General features: G+C 37.6%; 1 non-coding gene across 1 annotated transcript; it reads left to right on the forward strand.

The window, feature by feature from the left end:
• Window positions 1-1811: 1811 nt before the first annotated feature.
• On the forward strand, window positions 1812-1917 carry LOC122030633. Its single transcript, XR_006125506.1, has one exon. It is a non-coding gene; the product is annotated as a small nucleolar RNA R71 (small nucleolar RNA).
• The last annotated feature ends 10966 nt before the right edge of the window (window positions 1918-12883 follow it).

Consider the following 12883-nt stretch of genomic DNA (forward strand, 5'->3'; position numbering starts at 1 on the left):
TAGAGTACTATACCCACCTATGCCCACCTTCTTACCCATCCTATAGGGGTCGACCAAGCTAGCTTGGAGACCATGCTAGGGCCGGCCATGGCTTGGTTCATGGGTGAATTCATGTGGTCGGCCCTAGCTTGAACTCAAGCTTAGGTGGCCGGCCCTATTAAAATAAAAAGGAATTTTAATTTTAAAATTTTTTCTTATGTGGATAACATGATTTAAAAGAGAGTTTTAAAATCTAAATCTTTCCTTTTATAAGATTCTACAAAAGATTAAGAGAAGAGCTAAATCTCTTTCCTTATTTGTAGATTAAAAAGTTGATTTTAATTTTGGTAAAAACTTTCCTTTTAATCATGTTCATGATTTAAAAGAAAGTTTAAAAAATTTAAAAATTCTCTTTTATTAGTTTCTACAAAAGATTAAGAACACATTTAATATCTTTCCTTATTTGTAGATTGAAAGGAGATTTTAATTTTTAGAGATAACTTTCCTTTTTGGAAATTATCCACATGTTTAAAATAAAGATTTTAATTTATAAAATTTCTTTTTATTAACCAATCATGAAGGGATAAAAATTATTGGAGAAATTTTTATAAATTTCCGGAAACAAATTAGGAAGTTTTAATTCTTGTTTTAATTAAAACTTTCCTTGATTTGGGGATTGTAGGTGGCCATCCATTGATATTAAGAAAATAAAATTATTTTTAATTAAATAATTTTTTATTTTTCATGGAAAAGGAATTAACGAAGTTTTTATTAAAATTTCCTTATTTGCCAAGACCAAGGATTATAAAAGAGGGGGTAGAGGTGCCTTCATGGCGAACGACTCTATTCTTTTTCTTCCTCTCTTTTCTTCCTAGGTGTGGCCGGCCCCTAGAGTTTCCCCTTCCCCTTCTCTCTTCTCCTTCTTGTGGCTGAGACTTCATCACCTCTTGGAGACATAGAAGTGGCCGGATCTAGCTTGGAGAAAAGGAGAGAAAGGAGGCTTGTTTCTTGCATCCCTTGGAGCTTGGTTGGTGGAGAAAGTTCTTCATCCTTTGGAAGTTTTTTCTTGGCCAAAACTTGAAGGAAGGAAGAAGAAGGTGCCTTGGTGGTTTTCATCTTGGAAGATCATTGCCCACGCAATGTCCGAGGTTAGAATAGGAATACGGTAGAAGAACAAGAGGTCATTGAAAGTTCACAAAGAAAGATATAACTAGTAATTATTTTTCACCTCATACTAGTTTTATTTCTTTGTAAAAATACCAAATACAAGAGGCATGTGATTCTAGATTTCGAATTAGTTTTCGTTGTTGTGTTCTTTTGTTTTCTTTTCGAACTTGTGCTTCGATTATTCTTTTTGGCTAACCTAGAGTCATTTAAGGAAATTAAATATTAACTTTCCTTAGAAGGCATTGTCTAGGCGGTGGTGGTTGCTCCCATATCCAAGAAGGCCATGTGACTCGCCATGCAGTCCTGGAAGCCAAATTTGGAAATTAATATTTAATCAACTTTGTGACCTAGGTGATTTGGATTGAACGTGTTAAGTTCCACAGGAGATCCAAATCTAAACCTAAAAGAATATATAAGTTAAACTTGGGATCAAACGTGTTAAGTTCCGTAGGCGATCCAAGTTTAATTTAAAAGAACACATGGTAGTTAGGAAAGGTTCAGATCTTGTACAAAATTTTTGTACAGAGGAACCATTAGGTTTTCCGAGTAGCAACCAACAACCCACTCTCTTATTTATAAAAGAACCTCCATCTGATGAATCCAATAAATACTTATCTGAGAAAGAAATTCACCTATAGAATATATGTAGAGTCAGCCATTTTTACATGCCATGATGAGGGCACTGTCTTTGTAGACTCTTGAATCTATCCCATGCTTTAAATAATGATTCTCCATCTACTTGAGCAAAATTTGTGATGTAATTCCTCATATACACTGCTCTTCTTAGAGGGAAAAAGTGATTCAGAAATTGCTGATACAATTGTTTCCAATTTGTAATGCTTTGAGGACGGAGAGAATATAACCAAGCCCTTGCTTTATCCTTAATACTGAAAGGAAATGCCATCAATCGAACTGCATCCGGTGACACTCCTTCATAGTTCACCATATCACAAATCTCTAGAAATGTTTTAAGGTGCAGATAAGGGATTTCTGATACATCTCCTCCAAATTTGTGACTTTGTATCATAACAATTAACTCTGGGTCTAGTTGAAAATTTTTTGCTTCAATATGAGGTTACACAATGGGAGACATATATCTAGCAGAAATGGGTGCAGAAAAATCTCTTAAAGGCCTGCTTGGCATGTTAGTGCTCATGGATATCTAAAAAAAATTATGAGAAAAAAAAATGAAGAATCAAAGACAAGAAATAAAATGCCACAAGAATAAAAAAGAGAAAATGCAGAATTTAAAGTGCAAGAAAGAAAGTGCATAATAGAAACAAGAAAGAAAATGAAAAAGGAAAATGGAAAATGTTTAGAGTAACTCATATTCTAATCAACTAATGTGAATTAAAAACAGTCCCAGGCAACGACGCCAAAAACATAGTATGTCACCGTAAGTGCACGATTACATCGTTAGTAATACAAAAAATATCTAACCAACGGGGACTGTTGATTAAGTACTAGTTAACTTCGCACAGTAAATTATCTAAACAAACGTAAGATTGGTTGGAAAAGAGAGTAAGAGAAATAGCAAAGAGAAGAGAGAGAACAAGGGAAAGGAGTGAGAGAAGGGTAAGAGGATGAATGATAGATGCTAGGATTTGGGTTTCATTGCGATGCTAGTTAATGTCTCTATGCATTATTCATCTACCTAACTCCATCCTTACACTCATGTAGGAGTTCTAACTAAAGTCCAGTACTATCCAGCGAAGATCGCACCGAAGAGTTTACCCAAGTTCTGTAACGCCCGCCCCTTTACTACACTCCTGCCTAGTGAGGGCGGGGTTACTTTCTTACCCTTAGACTTAGTAAACTTAAACATTCATACATACATACAGCGGAAGCATATCTATGTTTTCCTAGAATCATACTAAGCATAGAATAACATACTAAGCATATGAGTATGAAATACATGGTTCAACTTAAATAGTCATAGTATTCATTTCTAACACATGCATAGGGAATCATAAAAGACATCACATAACATAACATATTATTCTAAGTTCACTTCAGCAGGTCATTTTATTTCTTTAGCCAAGTCACCATCACACATCTCTTGCCCCTTCCTCCTGCTCCTCTAGTTTATCCATCCTTTACCTTTATTTGTGGTACAAGGAAAAGTATCTGTAAGCACTCAAGGCTTAGTGAGATCCTTTCCTACTCACAAAAACCAATATATCATTTAAAATCATCATATCATACATCATGGAATAGATGACACTCATATCATATAATTAAAACATATCATATCATGGCATAAATCTTATCATGGTATAAGTAACATCATATCATAGCATAACTCATATCATAACATAAGTAATCATCATATCATGGTATAAGTAACATCATATCGTAGCATAAATCATGTCATAACATAAGTAATCATCATATCATGGCATAAGTAACATCATATCATAGCATAAATCATGTCATAACATAAGAAATAATCATCATATCATGGCATAGGTTATATCATAACATGGGAAATCATCATATCATGGTATAGATCATATTATAACATAAGTGTACATCATAGCATAAGTGGAGACATCATGACATTTCTTTTCATAACATCAAGACATCATATCATAGCATAACAGCAAGCATCCTTTCTCATCATTTCGTAAGCATGGATTGCAAGATGCCCTTTAAAACATGGGTAATGTCATGTGCAATATGCCTTTCAAAACATGGTTTATGTCATGGGTGAGATGTCTTAAAACAATATCATATAGTACTTGAAAATAATCTCAACATGAAGGGGCCCGGCTTAGTACCATATATACATAATGCGCGCATCCTAAGTAGACCCAAAGTAGCTAGTTTTGAACCTACTAGGAAACTAGGCCCGTAGCTCGGCCTAGGGGCACGTAAGGAGCCCACCCTTTACTAGGCCCGTAATTCGACCTAGGGGCGCATAAGGAGCCCACCCTTTTGGTACAAGCCATTCAAAGTAAAATACATGCCATATCATATCTCTATCATTTCATAACATATTCATGTCATTCATAGCATATCTTATTCATGTTATTCATAGAATATCATGTTCATGTCATTCATAGCATATCATATTCATGTAATTCATAACATATCATGTTCATGTCATTCATAGCATATTTCGTTCATGTCATTCATAGCATATCATGTTCATGTCATTCATAAGGTATGCATAAATGGGCACATAGCCATGCATACTTGGGCACATAGCCATCATACTTGTCTTGGGCACATAGCCATCATATTTTGGGCACATAGCCATTTTAGATATCATTCTCATGCATGGTTCATAAGAATATTTAAATGAGCAATATAATACATCATGGAAAGAAAAAGAAAACATAATCATGCATGGATCACAAGTTAACTTCTTCTAATTCATATCATGGCAAGGAAAGTACATATTGGGTCACAATTTAGTCTAAATCCATAACCCACTAAGGGTGGCCGAAACATGTATAGGCTCATTTAGGTTACATGAAATCATACAAGCATATGAACCCACATTCATTCCTATAACATTTATCATAAGGAACATCATAAGCATATTTGATCTAGGTTCTATGCTTCCTAGGTTTTAAAATCCATCTTGGCCGAAATATACAAGATCCAAAACTTGGTTACAAATAGCATGTAAACATGTGATTCCTAATCAATTTCCATGCATTTATCATAGGCATTCACATGAGCATATTAGGTTAAAGTTCAAGCTTCCTAAGTTCACCAAGTGTAAGTGGCGAAATGCTACAAAAGCATAAGTTCTAAGCACAAGAGTACCATATAAATTTCATAGCATATCATAGAGAAAAACATAAACATGTTAGGGTTGAATTTAGGCTTGCCTAAGCCCTACATTTCATGTTGGCCGAAAGTTCATCATGGAAAAAAAAACTAACCTTAAGCAACATGAAATCTCAAGTGCATTATGTTATCTTCATATCTTTTCATAGGGTAAAACATAAACAAGCTAGATTTGAGGTTGAGCCTCCTTAAGGTATTTAATCCCTTAATGGCCGAAACCTTAAGGTAAGATCCTACTAGTTCTAAGCAACATACAAGTATAAAACATCAAGAGAACATTCACAACATATTATGGAAAACTTCATACTTGATACTTCTTTTAGAATTTACAAGCATGTGAGTACCTTATGAATTTCATAGCATATCATGGGGAGGAACATAAACATGTTAGGGTTGAGTTTAGGCTTGCCTAAGCCTTACATTTTATGTTGGCCGAAGGTTTATCATGTGAAGCCTAACCCTAAGCAACATGAAATCTTAAGTGCATTATGGTATTCTCATATCTTTTCATAAGGTAAAACATAAGCAAGCTAGATTTGAGGTTGAGCCTCCTTAAGGTATTAAATCCCTTCATGGCCGGAACCTTAAGGTAGGGTCCTACTAGTTCTAAGCAACATACAAGTATAAACATCAAGGAAAATATTCATATATCATCATAGAAGAGATCATAGGCATGTTAGTTTTTAAATTGAGCTTCCCTAGGTTTTTTTTCCTCTTCATGGCCGAACCCTAAGGTAGGGTATTACCTAACTCCAAGCCTTGTACAAGCATGAAATATCAAGGTCATATTCAAAGCATATCATGAGGAAAAACTTAAACATATTGGTTTTGATTTTAAGCTTCCATAAACTTTACAAGTATCATGACCGAAATTTCTAAAGGAAACTCTAGGTTGTAAATTCATCTAAACTCGAATAAAAACCATATAACAAATTGTACCACTGGTGAGGGGATACTCACATCCTCTTGCTTGGTCTTTTCCTAAGAGAAGGTACCCTTTGTGAAGAGAAAGAAGAGAGCTTCTCCTCCTAGTGCTCCTTTGTGCTTCTCTTGCTTGTGAGAGGTAGATCTTGAGGGTTCCTTCTTGTTGGTTTGGTTTTCTTAAGTAGAAAACCTTAGTTGGATTTTCGGGAAAGAAGAGAGGATGCTCTAGGTCACGGCAATGGTGAGGGAAGGGAAGAAAAATGAAATCCCTTCTTGGTTTTTCCTTTTATGCTAGGTGGAAGTAAGAAGCAAAAAGAGACTTTGCTTTCCCCTCTTCTTAACTCATCTTTTATTCTCTTAAAGATGAAGAAATGTCTTCATTCATCCTCTTACTCCCTCTCCTCTCCTTCCCTCTTGGATCTTCACAAAAATGGGAAAGAGTGAGGAAGGAAAAGACAACTTATCTTGCTTCTTAATCAAGAGAGGGAGGAAGAAAGTTACTTGATGTTTCTTGCTTCCTTCTCTTAATCATGGTTTTATCTATATCTACAATATCCATTCTCTATTCAACAATAACTCATGATGGTCTAGTGGTAATTCCAAAATCCTTAGCTTAAGAAGGTTCAAGGTTCAATCCTTGACCAATTCTCTTTTTTTTTTATATATTTTGGTTCCATCTTGTCTTCTTTTATTCTAAGAGAAAATCTTCACATACTTAGCTTAAGAAATTCGTGGGTGTTACAGTACCCCATACCTCATAGAAAGTTCGTCCTTGAACTTTAAAACAGTTCCGGGCACTTTTGCTTCATATCGTCCTCACGTTCCCAGGTTGCCTCCTCGAACCATTGGTTTTACCATAGGACTTTTACTAAAGGTATTTCTTTGTTCCTTAACCTTTTGACTCCTTTATCCAATATCTGAATGGGTTTACTTTCATAACTTAGGTCCTCTTGAACTTGCACTGTCTGTGGCTCAATCACTTGATCTGTACTGGAAATACACTTCTTGAGCATTGAGACGTGAAATACGTTGTGAATAGCTGCCATCTCCTGGGGCAGCTCTAGTTCGTACGCCACTTGACCCACTCTTTTCCGTATCCGATATGGTCCTACATATCGTGGACTTAGCTTGCCTTTCTTCCCAAATCTCATTATTCCTTTCATCGGAGCTACCTTGAGAAATACCGAGTCTCCGATACTGAACTCTAACGGCCTACGCCGTTTATCGGCATAGCTCTTTTGTCGGCTCTGAGTAGTTTCTATTCTCTGACGAATATTCTGTATAGCTCGGGTGGTGTCATCGATGAAATCCATTCGGTGCCCCATTTCTTTCTTTCTCCACCTTCGTACCAGCATATAGGTGACCTACATTTCCTTCCATACAGAGCTTCGTAAGGCGCCATTCCAATGGTAGTCTGGTGGCTATTATTATAAGCGAATTCCGCCAAACATAAATATCGGCACCAACTTCCCTTGAAGTCTAAAGCGCAAGCTCGTAACATGTCCTCTAGTACTTGGTTCACCCTTTCTGTTTGCCCATCAGTCTGAGGGTGGAAGGCAGTACTGAACAATAGCCTTGTGCCAAGAGCCTTCTGAACACATTCCAAAAAATGTGAGATAAAGCGACCATCTCTGTTAGTAATAATGGTCTTAGGAATCCCATGTAATATGATAACTTCCTTAACATATAATTGGGCTAATTGCTCTGTTGAATATGTCATCTTGATTGCTAAAAAGTGTGCGGACTTCGTCAATCTGTCCACGATTACCCATATAGCATCTTACCCATTTGTTGTCTTGGGTAGTCCCGAGATGAAATCCATAGAAATGTCTTCCCATTTCCATTCGGGAATCTGAATTGGTAGCAGTAACCCTCCAGGTCTCTGATGTTCTGCCTTGACCTTTTGGCAAGTCAGGCAAGAACTGACATACTGAGCCACATCTCTTTTCATGCCGAACCACAAGAATTTCTTCTTCAAATCTTGGTACATTTTGGTGGATCCTGGATGCATCGCATAAGGTGTTGTGTGAGATTCCGCAAATATACTTTTCCGCAACTCTGGGTCATCGGGTATACACAACCGATCTCGGAGATAGAGTACTCCATTATTAGCGATACGAAATCCGTTTTCCTTTCCTTCTAGAACCTCTTGCTTGATCCTTTGGGTGCTTGGGTCTCGACCTTGCTTCTCAAATATGTCGTCAAACAGCGTTGGTGCTATCATCAGAGTAGAGAGCCTTTCTGAAATGATTTCGATCCCGTAACACATCTTTTCCCGTTGCTCCCCAATAAACTCGAACTGCAATTCGGCTTCCGGTTGGAAGACTACCTTTCTTTTACGGCACTAGATTGAAGCGCCGTACTTGCTCAGGATATCCATGCCTAGTATAATATCAAAATCCTGCATGTCGAGTAGTATCAGATCGCAGTAGAGTTCTCGGTCTGCGATTCGGATAGGCACGGCTCGCAGCATCTGATCGGAAGGCATCACTTCTCCCGAATGTAAGGTTGTTAAGAATTTGCCTTTTATAACTTGCGGTGGTACTTCTAACTTTTTCATGAAGGGTACGGAGACAAACGAGTGGGTTGCTCCAGTATCAAATAATACAGTAGCATACTGACTAAAAATAGATAGCTGACCTGTGACCATAGTAGAGGCGCTCGCCACGTCTTCCTTGGTGAGAGAGAAAACCCTGGCATGCGTCGTCACTGGTGGGGCTTCTAATCTCCCTTGGCTAATCAGAGTCCCTTCTAGATCCACTTGCATCTGATGTTGCTGTGCGGGGGTAGTCCTATTCTGGTCATGCTGCTGAGATGGTACCTGGAACCGAGTAGGGCAATCTCTGACCATATGTCCTTCCTGTCCACAATTGTAGCACTTCCTCGTACCCTGATGGCACACTCCAGAATGCTGCTTTCCACAAGTGACACACAGAGGGTACCTTGGCTGCTTATTTGCTGGACCACTTTTACTGTTGTTCCATTATTTTCTTTTTCCAGCGGAATTTCCTTTCCAGTTCATCTTGGTATTCTGCGATTTCTGTCCTTCTGTTTGTGCCGAACTCTTTCCTTCGTTCATCGCCTTTTGATAATGTTCGGTGATCAAAGCACTGTTGACCAGCTCTTCCATGGTTTGAGGTCTATTAACTCCGCTGGCCACATTCAAAGCAATTTCAGGTCGGAGCATTTACAACATTAATCTGACCCGTTCTCATTTCGTGCTGACCAACTCTAGGCATAGGCGTGCGAGGCGGTTGAAGCGCTTCACAACATCACTAACTGATAAATTGCCTTGCCGGAATTCGGTGAACTCGTCATAATGTCGATTGGTCACCCGCATATGAGAATATTCCTCCAGAAACTCTGCTTCGAAATCTGCCCAGTTCATCAGATTGACTTGTCTCTTGGCCTTAACTCTTTCCCACCACATCCTTGCGTCTCCAGAAAAACAGAAAGACACGCACTTGATCTTTTCCGGTATGGGCCAATCCAGAAGGTCTACGATGTTTTCCACCGTCTTGAACCAGGCCTGGGCGTCCCATGGCTCACATGTACTCGTAAAATTCTCCGGTTTTAATCTCAGCCACTGTATCAGATAAGTTTCCTGTCGGACTACTGGAACAGGGGCTACCGGTGGCACCGGGGCAGCTGTAGGTATGACGGGCATATTGTTTTGGTTTACTGGCGGGGTGACCAGATTTCCTTGCTGACCCATCAGAGTAGTAATCAATTGTTGTTGTTCGGTGATCTGGTGCTGGAGGTCTGTGACTACCTGACTCAGGTCTGGAGGAGTTACTGTCTCATTAGGTCTACCACCGCGTATTCTAGTAGCCATGATTATCTTAATAAATAACAACGATGCTAGCATAAGTCATCATAGTTCCCAACTAGAGTAACATAAGGTAGTTATCATTCTTAATATAACCTAGCATATGTTATCGTCGATCCTATCCTACCATCATATATCTGTAGACTAAAAATAATCCTAATAATAAGTAGGCATGAAATAAACATATCAGGCATAAAATAAAGTAAGCATAGAAAATCCTTACTTGGAGCGGCAGGATGGAGGCTTGATGTGTGTAGTGAGAAGGCTAACCTGGCTCTAATACCAACCTGTAACGCCCGCCCCTTTACAACACTCCTGCCTAGTGAGGGCGGAGTTACTTTCTTACCCTTAGACTTAGTAAACTTAAACATTCATACATACATACAGCGGAAGCATATCTATGTTTGCCTAGAATCATACTAAGCATAGAATAACATACTAAGCATATGAGTATGAAATACATGGTTCAACTTAAATAGTCATAGTATTCATTTCAAACACATGCATAGGGAATCATAAAAGACATCACATAACATACCATATTATTCTAAGTTCACTTCAGTAGGTCATTTTATTTCTTTAGCCAAGTCACCATCACACATCTCTTGCCCCTTCCTCCTGCTCCTCTAGTTTATCCATCCTTTACCTTTATTTGTGGTACACGGAAAAGTATCTGTAAGCACTGAAGGCTTAGTGAGATCCTTTCCTACTCACAAAAACCAATATATCATTTAAAATCATCATATCATACATCATGGAATAGATGCCACTCATATCATATAATTAAAACATATCATATCATGGCATAAATCTTATCATGGTATAAGTAACATCATATCATAGCAAAACTCATATCATAACATAAGTAATCATCATATCTTGGTATAAGTAACATCATATCGTAGCATAAATCATGTCATAACATAAGTAATCATCATATCATGGCATAAGTAACATCATATCATAGCATAAATCATGTCATAACATAAGAAATCATCATATCATGGCATAGGTCATATCATAACATGGGAAATCATCATATCATGGTATAGATCATATTATAACATAAGTGCACATCATAGCATAAGTGGAAACATCATGACATTTCTTTTCATAACATCAAGACATCATATCATAGCATAACAGTAAGCATCCTTTCTCATCATTCCGTAAGCATGGATTGCAAGTTGTCCTTTAAAACATGGGTAATGTCATGTGCAATATGCCTTTCAAAACATGGTTTATGTCATGGGTGAGATGTCTTAAAACAATATCATATAGTACTTGAAAATAATCTCAACATGAAGGGGCCCGGCTTAGTACCACATACATACATAATGCGCGCATCCTAAGTAGACCCAAGGTAGCTAGTCTTGAACCTACTAGGAAACTAGGCCCGTAGCTCGGCCTAGGGGCACGTAAGGAGCCCACCCTTTACTAGGCCCGTAATTCGACCGAGGGGCGCATAAGGAGCCCACCCTTTTGGTACAAGCCATTCAAAGTAAAATACATGCCATATCATATCTCTATCATTTCATAACATATTCATGTCATTCATAGCATATCTTATTCATGTTATTCATAGCATATCATGTTCATGTCATTCATAGCATATCATATTCATGTCATTCATAGCATATCATGTTCATGTCATTCATAGCATATTTCGTTCATGTCATTCATAGCATATCATGTTCATGTCATTCATGTCATTCATAAGGTATGCATAAATGGGCACATAGCCATGCATACTTGGGCACATAGCCATCATATTTTGGGCACATAGCCATTTTAGATATCATTCTCATGCATGGTTCATAAGCATATTTTAACGAGCAATATAATACATCATGGAAAGAAAAAGAAAACATAATCATGCATGGATCACAAGTTAACTTCTTCTAATTCATATCATGGCAAGGAAAGTACATATTGGGTCACAATTTAGTCTAAATCCACAACCCACTAATGGTGGCCGAAACATGCATAGGCTCATTTAGGTTACATGAAATCATACAAGCATATGAATGTTAGCTAGGGCCCTAGAGCCAATCATTTGATGATTGTATTTTGGACTTATTGTATCATATTCTATATAAATAAAGGCATTTGGTTTTTGGTTATTATACTTACTTGTATTGGTTCCAAATAAACTAAGTATAATAACGACCTTGAGTAGAAGGTTCTTACTTATATCAATTGATTGGTTGAATCGATAGTGAGATTATATAGGGAACACTACTCTAAATCATTCCTAGTCGAGTATTAACATTCAGGGACAATGTTAATGCAATAAGACTAGCATGTAGATCAACTCGATGACTTGATCTCACAAGTCATGGATATAGAGATATCAAGTTGACACATGGGTATACATTAGGGAATGTATACTGAATGACCCGCCATGAGAAAGTATCATGGATCGTTATATGAGTGTCATATACTTTCTCATGTGGCTATTAGTATGACTACTAGTCCTTAGACCTGAAGTCACCATAGATCCCTACATAAGGAGTTATGTACTTTGGTTTCGTCAAACGTCACCCGTAACTGGGTGGACTATAAAGGTGATTACTGGGTATGTAACGAATTATGCAGAGGGATGTGAGTGATGTAGATGGGATCTATCCCTCCTATATGATGGGAGTGACATCGATATTCTTGATAGAGTGAGACCACGAAGTGTATGGCCATACCCAAATGAGTCAATATGAGATATTGAGCTCATTTGATTGAGTGAGTCTACTTGGAGTTCAAGATTTAGATTGGTCAGAGGATGACAAGGTCTATGCCTCACATTGATCAATCTAGATGTCTAGGATAGAAGGACACTTGCCATATATTGTGAGGAGTCACAATTAGTAGTCATAAGGTGATGTTGGATCTCAACATTCTTGTAACTTGGGTAGCAATGATGTATTGCTAGATGCCACTCATTGCTTATGTTTTTAAAGGGGTTTAGAAACATTGCCAACGTTACAAGAACCTATTGGGTCACACACAAAGAACAAGTGGATGGATATTAGGTTCATATGATGAACCAATTGGATTAGGTTCATATGATGCACCAAAGATTGGTTTCAAATTAGACTAATTGAGTTAGACTCAATTAGATTCAATTGTTGAATGAGTCTAATTTAAATTTGATTCATTAAGTCAATTTATATTAATGAATTGAGATTC

The sequence above is a fragment of the Zingiber officinale genome, chromosome 10B (assembly GCF_018446385.1).
Source record: "Zingiber officinale cultivar Zhangliang chromosome 10B, Zo_v1.1, whole genome shotgun sequence".
Taxonomy (NCBI): Eukaryota; Viridiplantae; Streptophyta; class Magnoliopsida; order Zingiberales; family Zingiberaceae; genus Zingiber; species Zingiber officinale.